Source organism: Pinus tabuliformis, chromosome 2_1, assembly GCF_031772625.1.
Source record: "Pinus tabuliformis cultivar Carrire ecotype Pingquan chromosome 2_1, CPIR1, whole genome shotgun sequence".
Lineage (NCBI taxonomy): Eukaryota > Viridiplantae > Streptophyta > Pinopsida > Pinales > Pinaceae > Pinus > Pinus tabuliformis.
Genome location: NC_142299.1, coordinates 84772018 through 84792140, shown reverse-complemented (window position 1 = coordinate 84792140; position 20123 = coordinate 84772018).

Sequence of the window (20123 nt, the reverse complement as noted above, 5' to 3'; positions counted from 1 at the left end):
AGCATCAACCCATCCTTGCCTTCAAATCACCGTCAAGGCATTCAAGGCACCAGGACAGCAAGAAAGCGTAAATCCATACCCATTTATTGCAGAAAACACTGCAGCAAGCCACTGAGGACAGCATCATTCATTCAGTTTTGACACATCGGCCCTGAGCACGGCCCGAGACATTCTTTGCATTTATTTCTAGATAGGATTAGGTCAAGTAGTCATTTTTATGACCTAATTAGGTCAAGATGTAATAAAGGAAACTCTGCAGAGAGTTTTGCCCTATATATACCACCCTCTGTATAGTTTTAAGGGTTGGTCAATTGATAATTTTCACTAGAGACTCGCTGTGTATACCTGAACTTTTCTGTAATCAAATATTGCTCAAAGCTTGGAGAGCGAATTGTCTGTTGTTGATGAATGTGTTGAAGAGTTGGAGATGGAATTCCTGCGCTGCGGCCTGAAGCAATAAGTGCCTCTTATCTTTGTTTATGTGTTTGCCATTATCTAAATAGCAGGAAGAAAGAATAGCCTAGAATTAGTTTAAATACTCTCTATGCTCAATTCCTGCTGTTTCTTGATGTTTTCTTCTGAATGAATTGGTTATGAACATTGAATTCCTTCTGGCTCATGTTTACCCCAGTTCACCTGTGCTGGCCAATTATCTAGGGATTCTTAACTGCTCCTAGGTAGCGCCTTGTTGTTTCCTCTGCTAATCTGTTGGAGAGATTCTTAACTGCCTCTCTTTCTTTAGCATTCTTGCCATCCCTTGAACCTGAAAGTTGCTTCTGCTTCAGTTATATTGCTCCATTTTCCCCTCACTGTTATTAAGGAAAGACATCGGCAGTTCCCCCTCCTCGACTCCACGCCCAATGGTTTGAAACATTCAGACTATACTCAGCCTCTCTACCTGAAAGTGTCAGTTTTCCCACCAAAACTCAATCAAAACCCTTGTGCATCATATCTAGCCTAAAATCACCCCCTTCAACAAAGCTAAATCATAAAGAGAGAGCCCTCTCTGACTGCAGGCAGGCTAGGGTCTGCAGTCCAAAGTTGGTTTGTGGTTACCTCGGCCGTATCCCTTTAGGAGTCAAAAGAGACAACCTGAGTGATAACAGGTTGATGTCATTTATTGCATCCTCTGAACTAATTCCTAAATTGAATGTTGTCATCTATTGTCTTTCATAGGTTGAATGGTTAAACACACATGTAGATATGGCTTACACACATTTCACCTATTCTTGTGTAGGTATTACTGAGCAATGGGATGTGTTGCTCTAGTGGAAATTAGTGGGTGGTTGTTTGATGGGATATGTGTACTCATGGATAGAATTCAATGGAATGTTTTGTAGTGCATTTTAACTTAATTGGTAATTCAGAGTTGGAGGTACTTGGGACATTATGTCTTGTCAACTTGTGATGTTAAGGTTTGGTGTTTGATAGTTGTTAGTCCAATGAATATATGGGCCCATTTAGGACATAATTAGATAACTTATATAACTTAATATAAGTTATATCATGTCCTAAAGATGAACCACACTAGTTGGTTCAAAACACATCGACCAAATCTTCAATGTGACTTCTTCCGAAAAATATTTATACATTTTAATATAAATTATTTATGTGCATGTTTTTTATGGTTTATGATGATTTTTTGATGGATGTGTGGAACTAGTACTATAACTAGTACTGGTCCCTGCACAACAATAGAAGACTCCCCTACATAAAATGGATTCAACCTCTGAAAAGATGCACACACCAATTACACAACTCAAATTTACCATTTCAAAGAATAACTACTAGATTTAGAGTAAAATTAAGTGAAAAAATGCCAAGAAAGACCAAAATATCCATTATGCTCCACCATACCATCAATTTAAAAAAAAGAATAGTCTATTCACTACACATTTTTACCTTTACAACTGGAATAAATATTTTCATAAAATTGTGATTTTTTATTATTTAAAATATGCTTTTAATATATAAATTATTTTAACACTAAAACATTTCATGGCACTAAAATTATGCAATTTACAAAGTTAAAACTTTCCAAAAAATTTAGCAAAAATCAACCTAAAGATATACTAAAAGGCCAAAAAAGAGGTTTTGAAATTACATTGTATACCCAAGGCACACTACAGTTGAAGGTCCCACAACAAAACATTACAAAAGTCTTACAACCCCACTCTACATGCCACAAATTCATCTCGATGGTAGATTTTTTGTCGAACTATGTAAAAAAATTCAAAAAATTAGAATGTTGGAGCATTTGAATCGGCTTTTGATGGTGAAAATGGATTCAACACCACCAAGAACCTAGAGCACCCAAAACCCTATATTTTGACAACTCTAACCCATATTTTCAAAGATTTATGCCCGATTCTATCATAATCTTGCAGGAATTTCCATTATTTTCTAAACTAATTTGTGAATTCTTTAAACTAAGTTATTCCAATTTATTTCCCACTCTGAAGAATCCGACAGACAAAAGATAAGCACGCAAGTGACTCTAAACAACGTTTACTCCATGTGAAAAGTGGGCCTTACTTGTCACTATTAAAAGTCAAAGAACAAAGCATTACATGTATTGAATTCTTTTGAATATCGATGGATCTACCTTACCAACTGTTTTGAAAGTCTACTTTTGTTTTCTTCATCTTTTTTACTTATTGTATCTAGGTTTCCAAAACCTACCACAATTGAAAAATCAAGTATTGAATTCTAATGTCCACACTCCCCCATTCCCACTTGAGCAATTCCAAAATCTGACAACAGTGACATCCCCATGATAAAATGGAAATTAGGCTATCTTCCACCATGTGAAAATCGAAATTAGGGTGTCTTCCACCATGAGAAAATGTTGTATATATGTGAAAGAAAGTTGGCCATCAACAACGACCTTTTTATTAAAATAGTAAATAGAGGTTATCCTTCACAATTACTCTGATATGATGTTTAAGTATGACAAGGAGAGTCGATGTGACAACACGATGCTATTTGATTTGTTTTACTCAGCAAAACACTACATAATCATCATATTTCTTTGGTAGTGGAAGACCACTTGGTCCTACCATCATGACATTGTCTCTCTTTTATTCTTTAGTGAGATGGTACAAAAAGTTGATAACGTGCAACAAAGTTTTGAAAATTTCTCAATTTATTTCATTTCATGAATTCATGATGATTTCCCCTTTAAAAAAAATTCATTTCATCGACAAGATTTCTTCACATGGTAGAATATCTATACATAATTTTTTCTAATTGTAGATGTCTGCCTACTTTCTTGTTCACCATTATCGAGCATCACAACTCTTTTTCTACTTCTCCTTTTTCTCTAGCCTATTAGCACTCCATGATTTCCTTTCAGGTTGAAGGAAAAAGGATCATAGAGGTGACCACAGACCTCTTTTGGTTGATTGACTGATTTTCTTCAACTGTAGGGGGCTCCCTCACTTGTAAAACTCAGAGATAAGAAACTTTGAATCATTAATTCTAGCGGAGACCAAATCTGAAAAGGGAATTTGAAATATTTGGTTGCAGTATGAACAGTCGAAGAGGATGGAAATATGTGATCAATTTCACTCGCTACCCACTTTAATTATGAAAGTGAAAACCAATATCATCCACAAAGGCTTGTAAAGAGTAAACTCTAGACAAGAGAAATGTGTTATAGTATAGAGGAGAAAATGAAAAACATTTTTTTTCCTTGCAGATAACAATACTGCTTATACATAAGAAACAAATTGAACAGAAGTAACAACATGCTCGGGTATGAAATATTCCATTTTCAATTGAAATATGGACACAACTGTTTTAGAGAAGTTTAAACTGAATTCCACCCCAACTAAAATCACTATACCCATAAAACAAGAAATTATAGAGAAGAGCTAACTGAATAACTGATAAATAGACAAAACAAACTCCAAAGTGTCATATCATCAGTATCCTTGCAGACAATAATTGGTAAACCCTCAATTCAAAAGCATTCTATTCATAAAAATTGATCACAATCACATAATCTTTGATAACCAATTTGCAGTAACGTTGAACCAACAACAACCTATTTCATATGTATTTACATGTTTAAATAGACCATAGACAAAACATAATAAGTGTTTAGATTCTCTGGATCACTGATCCAAACAGTGGATCGATCCAAAAACAGGCAGAGGAAAGTTGTTGTTTTAAGTCCTTTTCCTCAAAACAAAAAACATGAAAGTGTCTTTGGCTTTATCTTAATACAAAAACTAAAACTTTGTAAAAGAAATCATATCTTCGAAGAACATCATCATGAAATTAAACAACACAAAAAAGAAGAAAAGTTGATTGTTAATTGTGCAATGGCTACATAGCAGTTGCGCAGAAACTATCATGCCACTTTTTCTTCCAAAGATGGCACATGGTTGGAAATTGAATATTTGAGTTGGCTACCACATCTGCTCCATGTTCATACCTTTAAACCCTGACAACTAGCCCTTTCCCAATACTCGTGAAAGTGTGTAGGCAGGGCCTGCACAACAACTGTGTAGCACATTTTTCAAAAATGCCTCTTAAGTGCCCTCCAGTCTTAACAAAACACCACCATGCTACTATAAACCACTCCAAACATCAGAATCATTCCATTATACTTATCAAAACAACATCTGCAACTTGAATTTGAGACAAAAAACAAAATTTCATACTTCAGACAAGGACCTATTACCTCCTCTTCCTTTTGGTAGAGGTCTTGCTCGTGGAAGCTTAGGTATTTGAACCTTGAGGTGTGGGATCATTTTACTCAATGGGCATTAGTATAGTAGGTTTTGCTTCATACATAGCCTTAGATCTCAATCTTGGCACTCTTCCAGGTGAAGGTGGTTTGGCTACCTCCTTGTACTTCTTAACTAGTCCCCATGCCTCATGTAAACTCTTTTTCCTACTCCTCAACTTTGCATTCAATACTAGGTTCCTAACATAGAGGTTTTTACACTGTCTTCTTACAAGAATGGACCATTTCACAAAATCTTCACCTGTGTCGAGGGCTCTGGATGCCTCATGAACCTCTGTGTCACAGTTCTCAAGAACATGTTTCACAGATCTCTTATAATTCTGATTCTCTTACATGAACTTCTTAAGCTACTCCTGACTTTCCTCATTCTCTTCTAAGAATCTATTATATTCCTTCCATTGATCAAAATGTGGATTACTAGGTTCTTTAGCCACCTTTTTCATATATTGCACATAACTAATTTTTGACTTGGCTGCTCTAGTTGTGGGCCCACTAGATTCCACTCCAATCTCTTTAGCCTATTCAAAAAATGAGACATGTTTAATTTTACCCTTAGAAATAGTTTTAGGAGGTGTCTTTGCCTTTTCAATTGCTATTTGGGCTACTTCTTTCAGGTCTCTTTTTTTCTTCTTCAAGAATGTTATCTTCATCTGATATTTGGAAAGGGCTTCTTTCATCTTGAGCATCTTAGGGTCTTCTTCCTCACACTGTATGGTATATTTCTCATATTGTATTAGGTCTTCTTCTTGTTAAAACTGGATTGGTTCATTTGCTTCGCTTTTTCTTCTTTATTGTCCTCTTGCTTTTCTTCTTGTTTATCTTCTGATATTTCAACAACTACCTGAGGGTCTGTCCCCTTCACATTCTTCCTGTCCCTTGACCTAGTCCCAGGCCTCATCGCGAACTCTTCATTCTTGATTTTTTTGTTGGGTTGTGTTATATTCTTTCCACGACTAGCCACGTAGTTAACCAGGGGGTTAGAGGGAGGGTGGAGTGCCAATTGTGCAGCGGGGGGGTTACAGGGGGTTTGAGTGGGGCGGGTAGCCCCCATCTACAAGGTCATGGCAGAGCCCCTAGGAAATTTTTTTTGGACCCTATATTAGGTTGGGCGGACCTACCTATGGTTTTGTGCATGGCTTTTGCAAATGGTTTTGGACGCATTGGTTTTTGGTCCATGGTTTTGGACACGATCATTTTTAGTCCATAGTATTGGATGCTTCGGCATGTATAAATATGTATTGTAACATTGAAAGGAATATAATGAAAAATCAAGCTCGTAGTCCCGGTTTTGGGATCCAGGGGAAAATCTCCATGTATATGTGTTTTATGTATTATGCTCTCACATTGTTTATTTTCTGTGTTTTAGAATTTGTATGCAGGTAATTTATGTACGGGGTTAAAACCTACATTTGGTATCCGAGTTGTTTTGGCTTCAAGGGGATGCCTTTTTTGCTGAGGGGTTTCGCTCGGACCTGTGGTAGACCTTGTTCAGTGGGAGAGCTGCGGGATCGATTCTGGTGGTGAAAGAAGATGGCGAGCAATGGAAAGATAGAGATCGATAAATTTAATGGTCAAAGCTTTGAGTTATGGAAACTCAAGATGGAGGATCTGTTGGTGGATAAACATCAGTGGATTGCGGTAGATCCAGGTACTAAACCAACGGGAGTGTCCGATGAAGAATGGAAAAAGTTGGATCGGAAGGAAAAGATCAAAATACGATTGTGTGTCTCAGATTCAGTATTGCTGAATGTATCAGGGGAAGCTACGGTGAAGGCTTTGTGGGACAAGTTAGGGACTTTGTACCAATCTAAGTCTCTTGTCAATAAATTGTTCCTACGGAGAAAGTTGTATAACTTGAGGATGAAAGATGGGGACTCAATGACAGAGCATTTGAATGCATTTAACACTATGTTAAGTCAGTTATTGTCTGTTGATATTAAAATTTCAGATGAAGATAAGTGCATTAGTTTGTTGTGTTCTCTACTAGATTCGTGGGATAGTCTAGTTATTACAATAGGTAGCAATGCAACTGCCTTGTAGTTTGATGCCTTGTTTGTGATGCCTTGTTTGTATGAGGATGGTCCTAGAACAGAAACAAAAATAAGTCTCAAGTGGGAGATCTAAATCTCCAGGAAAAACTATAAAGGTGGTGTGCTAGAAATGCAGAAAGGAAGGGCACTACAAAAGGGACTGTAAATCTAAATCTCCTGACAAAGGAAAGGCATCTGATGATGCTCCTTTTGCAAAAGCGAAAACCACCTTAGATGAAGGTGGGGATGTGTACTCGGCTTCTTCAAGTACACATGTAGATCATGAGGCATGGTTGATTGACTCAGGTGCATCCTTTCACTTCACTCCCCATAGAGAGTGGTTCTGAGAGTATGAGAAATACGATGGCGGTGATGCCTTCTTAGGGGATGATAGGAAGGCTAGAATCATTGGTCGCAGAAAAGTAAAGTTGAATTTGCAAGGTGGAAGGGTTAGAACACTTTCGGGTGTTTTGCATATTCCTACATTGGCCAGAAATCTAATTTACATAAGCAAGCTGGATGATGCAGGTGTAAAAATAGTGTTCAAGAAGGATACCTGCAAGATGGTTTGGGGAGAACTGGTATTGATGATGAGAGTTCGGATTGGAACTCTGTACAAGCTGCAAGGTAGCATTGTTGTTGATGGGCGCAACAGTTTTATGGTTCCTAGAAGTGGAGCAGAAAATCTAGTGGTCTCTGAAGAGAAGACCATGTTGTGGCATTAAAGGCTTGGACATATTGGAGAGAAGGGCCTTCAAATACTTCATGGTAAAGGTATGAGTAATAGCTCTCTAGATTTTGATTTCTATGAAAATTGTGTATATGGGAAGCAGAATTGATTGAGTTTCCCCTCTGGTTGTAAGAGGGTGAAACATATATTAGAGCTTGTGCATAGTGATGTGTTTGGACCTGTGAAGGTTCCATCACTGGGTAAGTCTGTGTACTATGTATCATTTATAGATGACTTCTCAAGGAATACATGGATATATTTCCTTAAGAAGAAATCTAAAGTCTTTGACAGGTTTAAAAAATTTAAGGCTCTGGTGGAAAACCAGACAGAGAAGAAGATAAAGGTGTTGAGGTCAGATAACGGTGGACAGTTTTGCAGCAAGGAATTTGAAGAATTTTGTAAGAAGTGTGGTATAGCACGGCAAAAGACTACTCCATACACACCTAAGAAAAATGAAGTTGCAAAAAGAATGAGCAAGATGTTGACGGAAAGGGCAAGAAGCATGCTCAATGGTGTCGGGTTAGGACAGGAATTCTGGGCAAAAGCGGTGGAGACAACATGTTACCTGGTCAACAAATCACCTTCATCACCATTGGAGGATAAGACTCCACAAGAGGTATGGACTGGTAAGAAACCCTCTCTTTCACATCTGAGGGTATTTGGATGTGATGCATATGTACATGTTCCAAAGGAGAAAAGAACCAAATTGGGTAGTAAATCTGAAAAGTGCATCTTTATTAGGTATAAGGATGGTTTAAAGGGTTATAAGATTTGGAACCCAGTAACAAGGAAAGTTGTGTATAATCGAGATGTGGTGTTTAGAGAGGTGAAAGATGTTATTAAACATGAAGTCCCATCAAACGAACCTGAGAAGATAGAGTTTGAGCTAAAGGAGGACTAATCAGACTCTACAGCAGAAGAGGAACCATAAGACGAAGAGCCACAAACTCCAGGTGTGAGAAGATCAATTCGAGAAAGAAGGTAGCCATAAAGGTATAGTCCATCTGCTTTCTGTTCAAATTTTGCTTTATCTATTACTGATGATGATCCCAGAACTGTGAAGAAAGCAGTAGATTCAGAGGATGGAAAACTCTGGAAAGAGGCCATGGTTGATTAAATGGCATCTTTGCACAAAAATGAGGCATGGGATCTGGTGGAGTTTCCAACTGGAAGGAAAACCATTGGCAGAAAATGGGTGTTCAAGAAGAAGACAAATGCAGAAGGAAAGGTGGAGAAATACAAAGCTTGGTTGGTAGCAAAAGGTTATTCCCAGGTGCCGAGAATTGATTTTGGTGATATTTTTTCTTTTGTGTCCAAGGTAGCTTCTATTAGATTACTTTTATCTGTTGTTGCTGCTTTTGATTTTTAGGTAGAACAGATGGATGTGAAGATAACATTTCTTCACGGGGATCTGGAAGAAAAGATCTACATGAAGCAACCTGAAGGCTTTGCGGTGAAGGGTAAGAAAGAACTGGTATGCAATTTAGAGAAGTCTCTGTATGGGTTAAAACAGTCACTAAGGATGTGGTATCAAAAATTTAATACATTTATACGGGGACTTGGCTTCACCAGAAGCAAAGTAGATCACTGTGTGTATTTTAAATTATTTGGTGACCGTGTTATTTATCTGATCTTGTATGTGGATGATATGTTGCTGGTTGGAAATGACAAAGAAATTATTAAGGATTTGAAGACACAATTTTCCCTCAAATTCGACATGAAAGATCTTGGTGCTGCAAACTATATTTTGGGCATGGAAATTAAAAGAGATCGGGCAAAGAGGAAGCTCTGGTTAAACTAGAGGAAGTATGTCAAGACAATACTGCAGAGGTTTAATATGCAGGATAGTAAATCGGTGAAGGTTCCTATTCCTGTAGGTGTAAAGTTATCTGCCGAACAGTGTCCCAAGATACAAGAAGAGGAAGAGGACATGTCTCATGTTCCATATGCAAGTGCAGTCAGTAGTCTGATGTATGCAATGGTCTGTACTAGACCAGACATTGCACATGCAGTGGGAGTATTGAGTAGTTTTATGTCAAAACCAAGGAAGAAGCATTGGACAGTAGCGAATCGGGTTTTTAGGTATTTGCGTGGCACTAGTGATTATGGTTTGTGCTACCAAGGAAGACCAGGATTGGACAGAGTTTTGGATAATTGTGGGTTTGTTGATGTCGACTGGGCTGGAGATCTGGATCAGGGAATATCTACAAGTGGGTATGTGTTTAACCTATTTGGAGGTACAGTCAGTTAGATGAGTAAGAAACAATATGTAGTGGCACTATCAACTACAAAGGCTGAATACATGGTAGCCACTCATGCAAGCAAGGTAGCATTTTGGCTGCAGAGATTGTGTTCAAGTATGGGGTTAGTGCAGAGAGCTATAAGGATAGACTGTGACAGGAAAACTGCAATTTTATTGGCAAAGAACCCTGCTTACAATTCAAAGACAAAGCACATTGATGTTCAGTATCCCTTTGTGAGGGATATGATAGAAGACAAAAAAGTGTTGCTAGTAAAAGTGGACATTTTGAAGAATACTAAAGATGCATTGACAAAATCTATGAGCTTTGAGAAGTTCTCTTGGTGTAGAGAAACAATGGGCGTTTCAGGGCTGGATAAATGACAAAGTTCTCCTATGGCCCCCTGTGGAAAGAAAATAATAAGTCGGAGAATGTTGGGTTGTGTTATATTCTTTCCACGACTATCCCACATAGTCAATCGGGGGTTAGAGGGGGGGTGAAGCCCCCCCTTTGTTGTGAAATGGGGGGGGGGTTACAGGGGGGGTGGAAGCCCCCCCTATCCAAGGGGTTTGAGGGGGGCGGGTAGCCCCCGATGCCCTGGGAAATTTTTTTTTGGACCTTATATTAGGTTGGGCAGACCTACCTATGGTTTTGCACATGGTTTTCGCACATGGTTTTGGAAGTGATGGTTTTTGATCCATGGTATTGGATGATTCCGCATGTATAAATATGTATTGTAACATTGAAAGGAATATAATGAAAAATCAAGCTGGTAATCCCAGTTTTGGGATCCAAGGAAATCACCGTGTATATGTGTTTTATCTGTTATGCTCTTGCATTGTTTATTTTCTGTGTTTTAGAATTCATATGCAGGTAATTTCTGTACGGGGTTAAAACCTACACGTTTCTTCTACCTTAACCGTAAACTTGGTGGTGTAAGATGATGCCACCTGAACCTTGGTTTCTTGAGTTTTCTCTTTGCCTTTCAAAATATGGTTCTTACCCTGCTTTCCAAGTTTACCTGTGGACTTTTTGCTGGGTTTTTCATCCTTTACTTCAACTATATTGGTCTCTTTCACTATGTGGGTAATCTTCTTCCCATGTGTTTCATGGACCTCTTCCTACTCACAAATGTTTAGTGATGAAGACTATGTACGACGTAGTAAACCAGTGCTAAGTAGAAATTCAAACCAATGAATCTTCCTCTTATCAATTGCAAACATGGCCAAATTTTTAATGAGGGAGGAATGGAAAATATTGGACATATGGTTATCTTTCTGCATCTGAACTTTTATTGCCATCCTTTCCAGACTTTTGAATAAGAAGAAGGGTACGTTTTTTTTTTTTTTTTTTTTTTTTTTTTTTTTTTTTTTTTTTTTTTTTCTGTGAAGTTCCATAGAAGTCTCAAATGATGCTGGTACACCCTGTTGAATCTACCCTCACATGTGAAATACCAATGGATCACCTTCAAAAGCTCATTGTAATGGTCCTGGAGGTAGATGGTGGGGAAAGTTGTAGCAAACTTATCATTGAACTCAGGCTTGACAAACTATTTAAAAGCTTAAATATCAAGCTCATCACCTTTGAACCATTTTTCACCTATTATGGGGAGGCTTGTGGCATTTGCAATTAGTTTTTTTTGTGACAATGATTTCCACATTCCCTAACTTCACTCTGCTATGAGGGTCATGGCAAAGAAGCTAGCCAATCTTGTATTATGACCCATTTACTGGACTTTCTGACAGAATGTAATGCAACCGTAATTCTCGAAAGCGACTCTATTGGCATGTACAAGTCAGAGAGTGAAAGCGTGTGCAAGTCAGAGAGTGAAAGATTCGACAATTGTGACAATGAAAACTTCACTAAATAGCAGTATTAGACAGTGATGACAAAGTAGGTTTCTAATGTTCAAGGTGAGTGGGAAAGCACCCAATTACACTTTACAATTTACCTTGACCATTCAACATTGCATTATGGCTATGTTTCTCATTAATAAAACATGACTTCAAGCTAGAAATTTGACTGTACGCGTGGTTGATAGCGTGCGTAGTGAAGTTTTTTAAAGAAAATGAAACAAGAGCTTTACTATGCTTAATCAAAGTGTTGAAAAATAAATTCACAAACTAGGTAACTGAATCCTACCTCCCATAATGTTGAGACTAATTTGTGTGAGCTCTGGTAGATTAGGGACACACTGTGCAATGGTTGCGTAGCGCTCTGCATATAAACAATGCAACACAATTTATAAAATTCTTTGTAATTTGCCTTCAATGTGTAACTAGTCTTCAGATCTCCTACACAATGAACCAATACATTCGCCTATGATAAAAAACGATGAAAATGGTGGCCTCCTGGAGTGATTTGAAAATCATTCCTAAACTTTGTTGACGTAATTAAACATGGTGTTTAATCGATGCTCCACCTGAAATAAAATAAAATAAAATATAATTCATATTTGAATTTGGGAGTGTGACAGGATCTGGGAAAATGATGTGGGTAAGATGATCAAACTTTGTGTATGGTCTATGTGGGTGAGGTTCACTCATCATACGCAATGATGCTTTAGTAAGGAAATTTAGGCCTAGGGTAAAAAGGGACTTAGGATAAAAGGGGATTTAGGCCTAAAATAGGAATAAGGGATAACATGACTATTTAGGAATAGGAAAAAGTTTGAAAGAATAAGAGGATAAGGGAATAGGATAATTAGGGCTATGAAAGAAAATAGGGAATAGGAAACGAGGGAAAGAAATGATTTTATGAAAGGGAGAAAAATTATGACATTTGTGACCATGTTGCTTTAAACATCATCCCTTTGACTGTAAACATATGTTTAGGTGAACACCCTAATAAACCCTCAAAACCCTGACTCAAAAATCATAATGATAGCTCTCAAAAGCTCAAACACTCCCTTCCCATTAATGATTAAAATTTTATGACCAAGTTGATGATGACTTTCTAGGTAGTAGCTGGTCAAACTCATGATAGTGAAAATGCTTATGAGTTTGACCTTTTCCATGACAGCAAAATTATTTTCAAAGAAATTTGGATATTAATAAACTAACTAACTCTAACATTGGCTCCATTGGGGATGGAAGCCTCCCTGTGAGGTGCAAAGAATGACATCGCAGACTAGAAGCCTATCCATTAGGGAATAGAAATAATGTACAAGACTAATAAAAGGCTGACAAATCTAGAAACATTTACTGATCGGACTAACTAAAAAACACTGCATGACTGACAGACTCTAATTTGACAAACTAACTTTTTTATCGCAATAGGAAAGCCATGACCTTATGGCCTTCACCTCAAGCTTCAAATCCCAACTACTACTACCCACACTTTCATTATTCAACAGTAAAGCGATATATATATATATATATATATATATATATATATATATATATATATATATATATATATATATATATATATATATATATATATATAGATATATAGATATATAGATAGATAGATAGATAATGACATCATATTGAAATAGTGAAATTATGTGAGAAAGTGCTTCAACAGCCTTCCATTTACAAGACCTACTCCAAGTGGCTCATCAGACAAATCCTCAAGAAGATAAGTGTTCTTTCTCATGAATGCAGTAATCTTAAATGGTCCCTTCCACATATTTTCAAAATTTCCATGTTTTCCCTTGTCTTCATTCTGAGCATCCCACTTTGATATCGTGTCTCCAATTTGAAAATCAGTTGCCTTTGTTCTTCTATCATAATTTATTTTTATTTTCTCTTCTCTCAGCTGTGTGTTTTTTAACACCTTTTCTCTAGACTGTTGCATTTGAATCATTTGACCAATCCTTCCCTGCATGTCATTTGGTTCTACCTAAACCTCCTGTAATAGTTTCATGACTTGAACTCCCAATGAAGAAGGAAAAAGTGCATTTGTCCCATAGACCAGCTTAAAAGGAGACATTCCTATTGACTTCTTGGTACTTCCACAATCTACCCACAGTGCGTGAATCAACTTTTTATGCCAACTCTTCTTATTCTCCTACAACAACTTCTTGATAATGTTGACGAGACTTTTATTAGATGACATAGCCAAGCCATTACTTTGAGGATAATAGGTTGTTGATAGAACAATGTTGTATTTATGGAAAAATTATATCATCTTCTTTTACTTAATGGAAACATAATTATCTGTGATAATTTTTTGTGGACAACCAAAATGAAACAAAATTTTACCTTCCAGAAATTGAATGATCACCACGTCAATAGCTTGTATGGTGGGGACTGCTTCAATCCACTTGGTAATATAGTTTGTTGTCTTTAATATCCACATGTGTTGTCTAGATGAAGTGGGATGAATTTCACCAATAAACGCGAGTCCCCATTGTTGAAATGGTGAATCAATTGCTATAGGCTTCAGGGGTAGAGGGAGAAACCTTTTTCTGCCTTCAAACATCTAACATTCCCGATAGATGGCCACCTTTTTATAAACATCAGCAATAAAACTAGGCCAATAAAGGCTATCTCTTAGGATCTTGTTCGTTGTGGTTTTCCAATACAAGTTCCCACCACAATATCCTTTGTGGAACTCCTCCATTACTACTTGAGCCTCGTCTTCTAACAAAAAATTGAGCAACATTCCATCTGGATCCTTCCAATATAAGAACTGATCAATAATGCAAAATCTTACTGCCTTCAATGTTAGAAAGTAGGCTTTAATTTTAGGCCATTTTGGAGGTGCTCGTAAATGTTGCAACACATATAAAATATCAGCATACCATGGTGAGGAAGCAAACTTTTCCGACACTTGTTGGGTAGTATTTGAGAGTTCCTCTTCTGTCAGGAAAGCTAAGGAATTTATTTGAAGTGACTGCATATTTGATTCAGCTAACATTTGAGCCAAACCTTGCCCTTTAATTAATTTTGTTGGCTTGATCTCGATGTCATATTCAAGTATGGAAGCGATCCACTTACCCCTTCTCCCATCTAGATCACTCTGAGTCAATTTTGGATTACAACACTAGGCATATAAGCCACAACATGGGAATGCAAAATATATACCTGAAAATCCTTCAAAGCCTTGACAAGTGAAAATGTTTGTTTCTCCACTATATCATATTTGAGTGCAGCATCTCTAAGCACCCTACTGAAAAATGAAATGGGTTGTTCAACTCCCTGTTGATTTTTCTGTAACAGGACAACAACAATACTGTGCTCAAAAGCGAAAGAAAATACTATGAATTCTCGTGTATAATATGGACTAGCCAATGTGGGAACATGGGACAATGCTTCCTTAACTTCACTTAAAAATTTCTTGTTGTCTTCACCCCATTTCGCCTCATTGTCCCACTTTAACATGTCTGTAATTTTTCTCAAAATTACGGCAAGATTCAGAATAAATCTCCTCAAAAAATTAATTGTGCCCAAAAAGGACTAAATATCCTTTTTACTTCTAGGAATCTCCATTTTCTGAATTGTTGCAACTCTATTAGGATCTATTTTGATGCCATATTTCGAAATGATATGAACCAACAATTTTACTTCCTCTGATCCAAACAATGATTTCTTTGGGTTTAATGAAATGTTGTAATTCCTACACTTCTCGAAAACTTCTCTTAAGTGCTACAAATGATCATCACCAGACTGTGAATAAAAAGTAATATAATCAAGGTATATGACAAGAAACTTATATTTTTCCTCTGCAAAAGCTATATCCATAGCTCATTGAAATGTTTCCCCTACATTCATCAGACCGAACGACATCTTGGCATATTTGAAAGTCCCCCAAGGTGTGATGAAGGCAGTCTTATCTTGGTCTTTTGGGTGAACCAAAATCTAGTTATACCCCAAAAAACCATCTAGCTATACTGGTTATACTGGTACCAATTTAGATAACCAATAGAAAAAAAGAAGAGGTACTATAATGTTGGCATCAAACAAATTCCTTACCTCCTTTTCAATCAGGGGAAAAATAATTGGACTTGTCCTTCACAGCTTCTCTTGAATGGTTTTTGATCTGCTTTGACTGATATTGTATGCTAAATAATTTCTTTGTTATACAGATTTAAGTCCTTGTATCCTCAGGAAAACACATTAGAACATTCAGTCATCAATTCCAAATATGTTTTCTTCATTTCTAGACTCAAAATCTTAGAAAACTTTATAATTTTTGGGTGTTCTGTTGTACCAATATTGCATTCTTCAACTCCTTCTCCTACAAGTGCTAGTTTTGGCCTTTTGGCCACATCATTATGGTCAAACAGTTTCTCCAAAGGTACAAGTCCTCGTGGAAGGAAATTGTCTTTGAGCTGTAATATCTTTAACTCAGTACCCTGTTTATCTAACTTTTCTTTCAACTTATTAATAAAATTCCCTTTATCTACATCTTCCCATCCCACATCCCTTTCCAATTTCATTTTGGAAAATCCCTCCTTCATTAGAAAAAAGTTCTCCAACTGCTTGTCATTTTCAGAGACTTGCTAGTGCTTCATATTATCCGAGACAACAAGCCTATGTCTGAATTCTACCTTGTATTTCCCTTTAACACTGCTCAGAATTTCAAAATCAGAGGCGAAGTGGCCAATGCATCCACAACAACATTATCCTTTGTTGGAACAACTAAAAAACTGTAGTCAACAAAATTTTGCAAATAATCTAGTACAACATTACGATAAGCATGAATCCAAGGGTGTTTTGTTTGATATTCACCTTTAAACTATCTAACAACCAACTCAGAATATCCATAAACAACTATTCTTCAAGCTCGTAATTTCTTCAAATTTCATAAAAACAAAATGAGAGCTTCATATTCCGCTACATTATTAGTACAATTAAAAAATTAACTTGTATGAGAATATCTCTTACTTACAAACTTCTGGGTTGATTATCCATATCCCTGCACCAAAACCTTCTTTGCTAACTACCTGATCGAAATGCATAGTCCAAACACAAGGTTTTTTCTGCTATTTTTTGCCTATTTCAGCCTTCAAACTCTCAGATTTCACATGAACACTTTGGCTTCTCTATTCCTCACTTTTGTTGTTGTCATGTCCCTCCATTCCATGATTTTTTTCTTCATAATTTTCCTTGTTATTTGCTTCTTTTCTAATGTCTGGAACAACTGATTTTATTTTATTGTCTTGTTCTGATTCTTTTCCCAAATTTTCTAAATTCTAAGCGTTGTCCCTTTCCTCTTCTACATCTGAAACAATCTCTTCATCATTTGGACAACCCGAATTGAATAACAAAAATGAGTTCAAATCAAAATGAATAGCATGCAATGGATGACTCACTGGTTTATCCTTACTACTGATCATGTATTGCATGAGCAGTTCTTGGTATAACCTGCTTGACTGACCTTTGAAAACTGAAACTGTGATGTAGGACATGTCTGTTTGCAATTCCCCGTGCAATTTCACCATCCAAAATCTAGACAAAAGCATACCATACCTGAGAGGTATATCCGCTACCAAAAAATACATAACCATACATTTTGAAGGAATTTGAGTTGTGGACACCACTAAATCCTTAATTAATCCTATACACTTCACCTTACTAGAATCAAATGAATAGAGGTCCTTGTATGGTATTGTAATATCTAGGCATAACCTCTCCATGATCACTTTCAGCATTAGATTATGTGAGGCTCTAGAGTCCAACATAACATTATGCAATATTTGCTCATGCACATTCCAACTGACATAAAAAGGAGGAACATCCCCATCTTGCTCTTTTTAATCAATCTTTGGTCCAAAGATAATAGTTGGATGATCATCCGCTATATTAACTATATCATAGGATTTGTCTACTCTAAGTGCCTTTAAAATATGAGATCTATATTGGTCATTTCTTACCAATTCACCAAGAGGAATAGAGATTTTTAATTTACCAATTTTAGCTTCAATATTAAAAGGATTTGATACCTTTTCAATCTCTTTATGGGCAACTTCCTTCTTTTCTGCAGCATCTTTGGATGTATCTTCTTTCCTTTGCAAGATAGTGATAGGAGGCTCCTTCCTTTGGGCACTTGTACTTGGGACATCCTTCCTTTGGGCACTTGTACTAGGGGCATCCTTATTCACATTTTTGGCTACCATTTTTTATTTTATTTTATTTATTTATTTATTTATTATTATTATTATTATTATTATTATTTTTTATTTTTTATTTTTTATTTTTTTCTGAATTAGTCTACTTCTATATTAATACAAAATATTCGTATAACGAGACAAGGGTCTCAAAAGTTCCAGCCCATGTAACAGCATACTGATAGTGCACAGTGAACTAACTATCTCAGGACTTGCAAAAACTAGCTGTAGGACTTAGAATCGTTGAGTCCAAAACTAAAGACTCTGAATCTTGACAGTGACCCCATTTTGACTTGAAAGCCACCTTAGCCAAAATATTAACTAACCGACATGGAATGCTGCCCACGTAGGGGAAACCAGCCCTCAAGAAGAGTTGTAAAGACTTGTTACCGGACACTACATGCTTAGGATAGACAAATCCTCTGTTGACAAATAAATAGGACCAAAAACACTCAAACCTGAGAGGTATGAACCACCGCATTCGACCAATGAGAAAAACCAAGGACACGCAAGCATGTTCAGTCCTCATGCTGAGTTGGAGGTTGTTCCTCAATGATGCAGCAACCAAAATGCTCTGGTTCTTCATACTCCACGGAATGTACCTCTGCTCTAGCTCGATCTTCTACTACAAGAGCGCTTGGGCCAGCTTGAGTGGGTATATTCTGAATTGCACAGCCCCTATTATCCTGTCTTTGTTTAGTCACATTCCTTGTGGGAGCTGTCCGGTGTTCCATCCTCTGTTGCTGAGGAATTCCTGAGCCTGCTGTCTCCGAACCCCCAGCTTGCTCATTCAGTTCAACAGTGACCGAAACAATGAAGGAGGAATTACCCAGTCTATAGGGGAGGCGGAAGCGAGTCGTGTGTGTTCTGGTGTGTTGAGAGCTCACCTTTGTCATTATCTGCCCCCTTCTTCTACCACGTCCTCTCCTGGTCGCCGGATAGCAGTATAAAGTATAGTCTGAGGCCTCAGACGAGGGGTCCAAAGTTGTGGATGACGCCTGGCGAAGGATCCGGCCCCGAGAGCTGCCTCTCCTACTTCCCATTCTGGGGCGCTCTCTGGGCATTTTGATATTAACTATTGAAGTGAAACAAACAGTTAACGAGGAGACAACACAATTCCTACCTGGGAGAAGTCTTAGCCGGTGGAAAGGAGTGTTGAGGCCTAGGATCTTGTTAACTTTCCGCACCAGAGCCAGACAGTGTTCTGAACTGTCTCTGGCGCCTGAACCTTCACCCTTGCTTTGCTCGGAAACGCTTATGAGGAGAGCGATAATGCAGATTATGCCACGCTTCATTGCAGATCGATTATTACAATGCAATCCGGTTATTAATGTTGTAATGATGTTTATTGTGTGAATCATTAAATGTTGCGTCCTGCAGCTCCATCTGGCTGCGGTGAGCGGCCTCGCGCCCGCCCGCCGGACCATCCTCGTATTAGGTGCTAGAAAGACCACCCACATCCGGGTGGCTACCATTTCTTTGTTTGTTGTGTTGTTGATTGGTATTTATTTTTTCACTGCATTGTTTCCCACAATTCTGTTCCTCAAATTATATTGTCGCTGCACTTGCATGATGCAATTTTGATATCCCTTCCTATACTCCTCGGATTCAGTCATCAACACATCATTTTGAGAATGAGCAAGTAGCAACTGTTCATCCTCTGCCTTAAAAATTTCAAGCAACCCATGCTCTTCATCTTCTTTAGTCTAATACATATCTTGTTGCATGTTGGTGGCTAGATTTGCATACTTTTACTCACCCTTTTAACCTATTCTTTTTATCCATTTTACATCAATAATGGTTAATCGACATCTTAAAACACACAGGTATACCTCTTGTCATGTCTTTATGGATTATTGGTCAATGAAGCATAGTCATAGGGTATTATTACCTAAGCGGCTTGCTAATTCAACTATTTCTACCGATTTGAAGGAAGAATGACTAGGATTGTGATTCATTGAATGATACTATCAAAGTTGGCAGTGATATCCTTGAACATTGGCTACAACGGTGAATCAATCTCTCGATTAACACGATACTATCTTTTACATTCTTTTTCGTTCTGAAAACCACCATGTAATTAAAGGCAGATAACATCGTAATTCTAGGAGCTGTATTATTGATAAAATGTATAAAGTAGGGTTGCGGGCCATGAAAGCTATCATTGTTAAGATTCGTTAAAGTTACAGGAGAAATACTCTAACTCTAAGTCTGTAACAACATACTTGTAATATTTCTTTAATTAATGACAGTTTGATCTTCTGAGCATATTGTGATTCGTTGATCTCACCACAACCTTGATCATAGA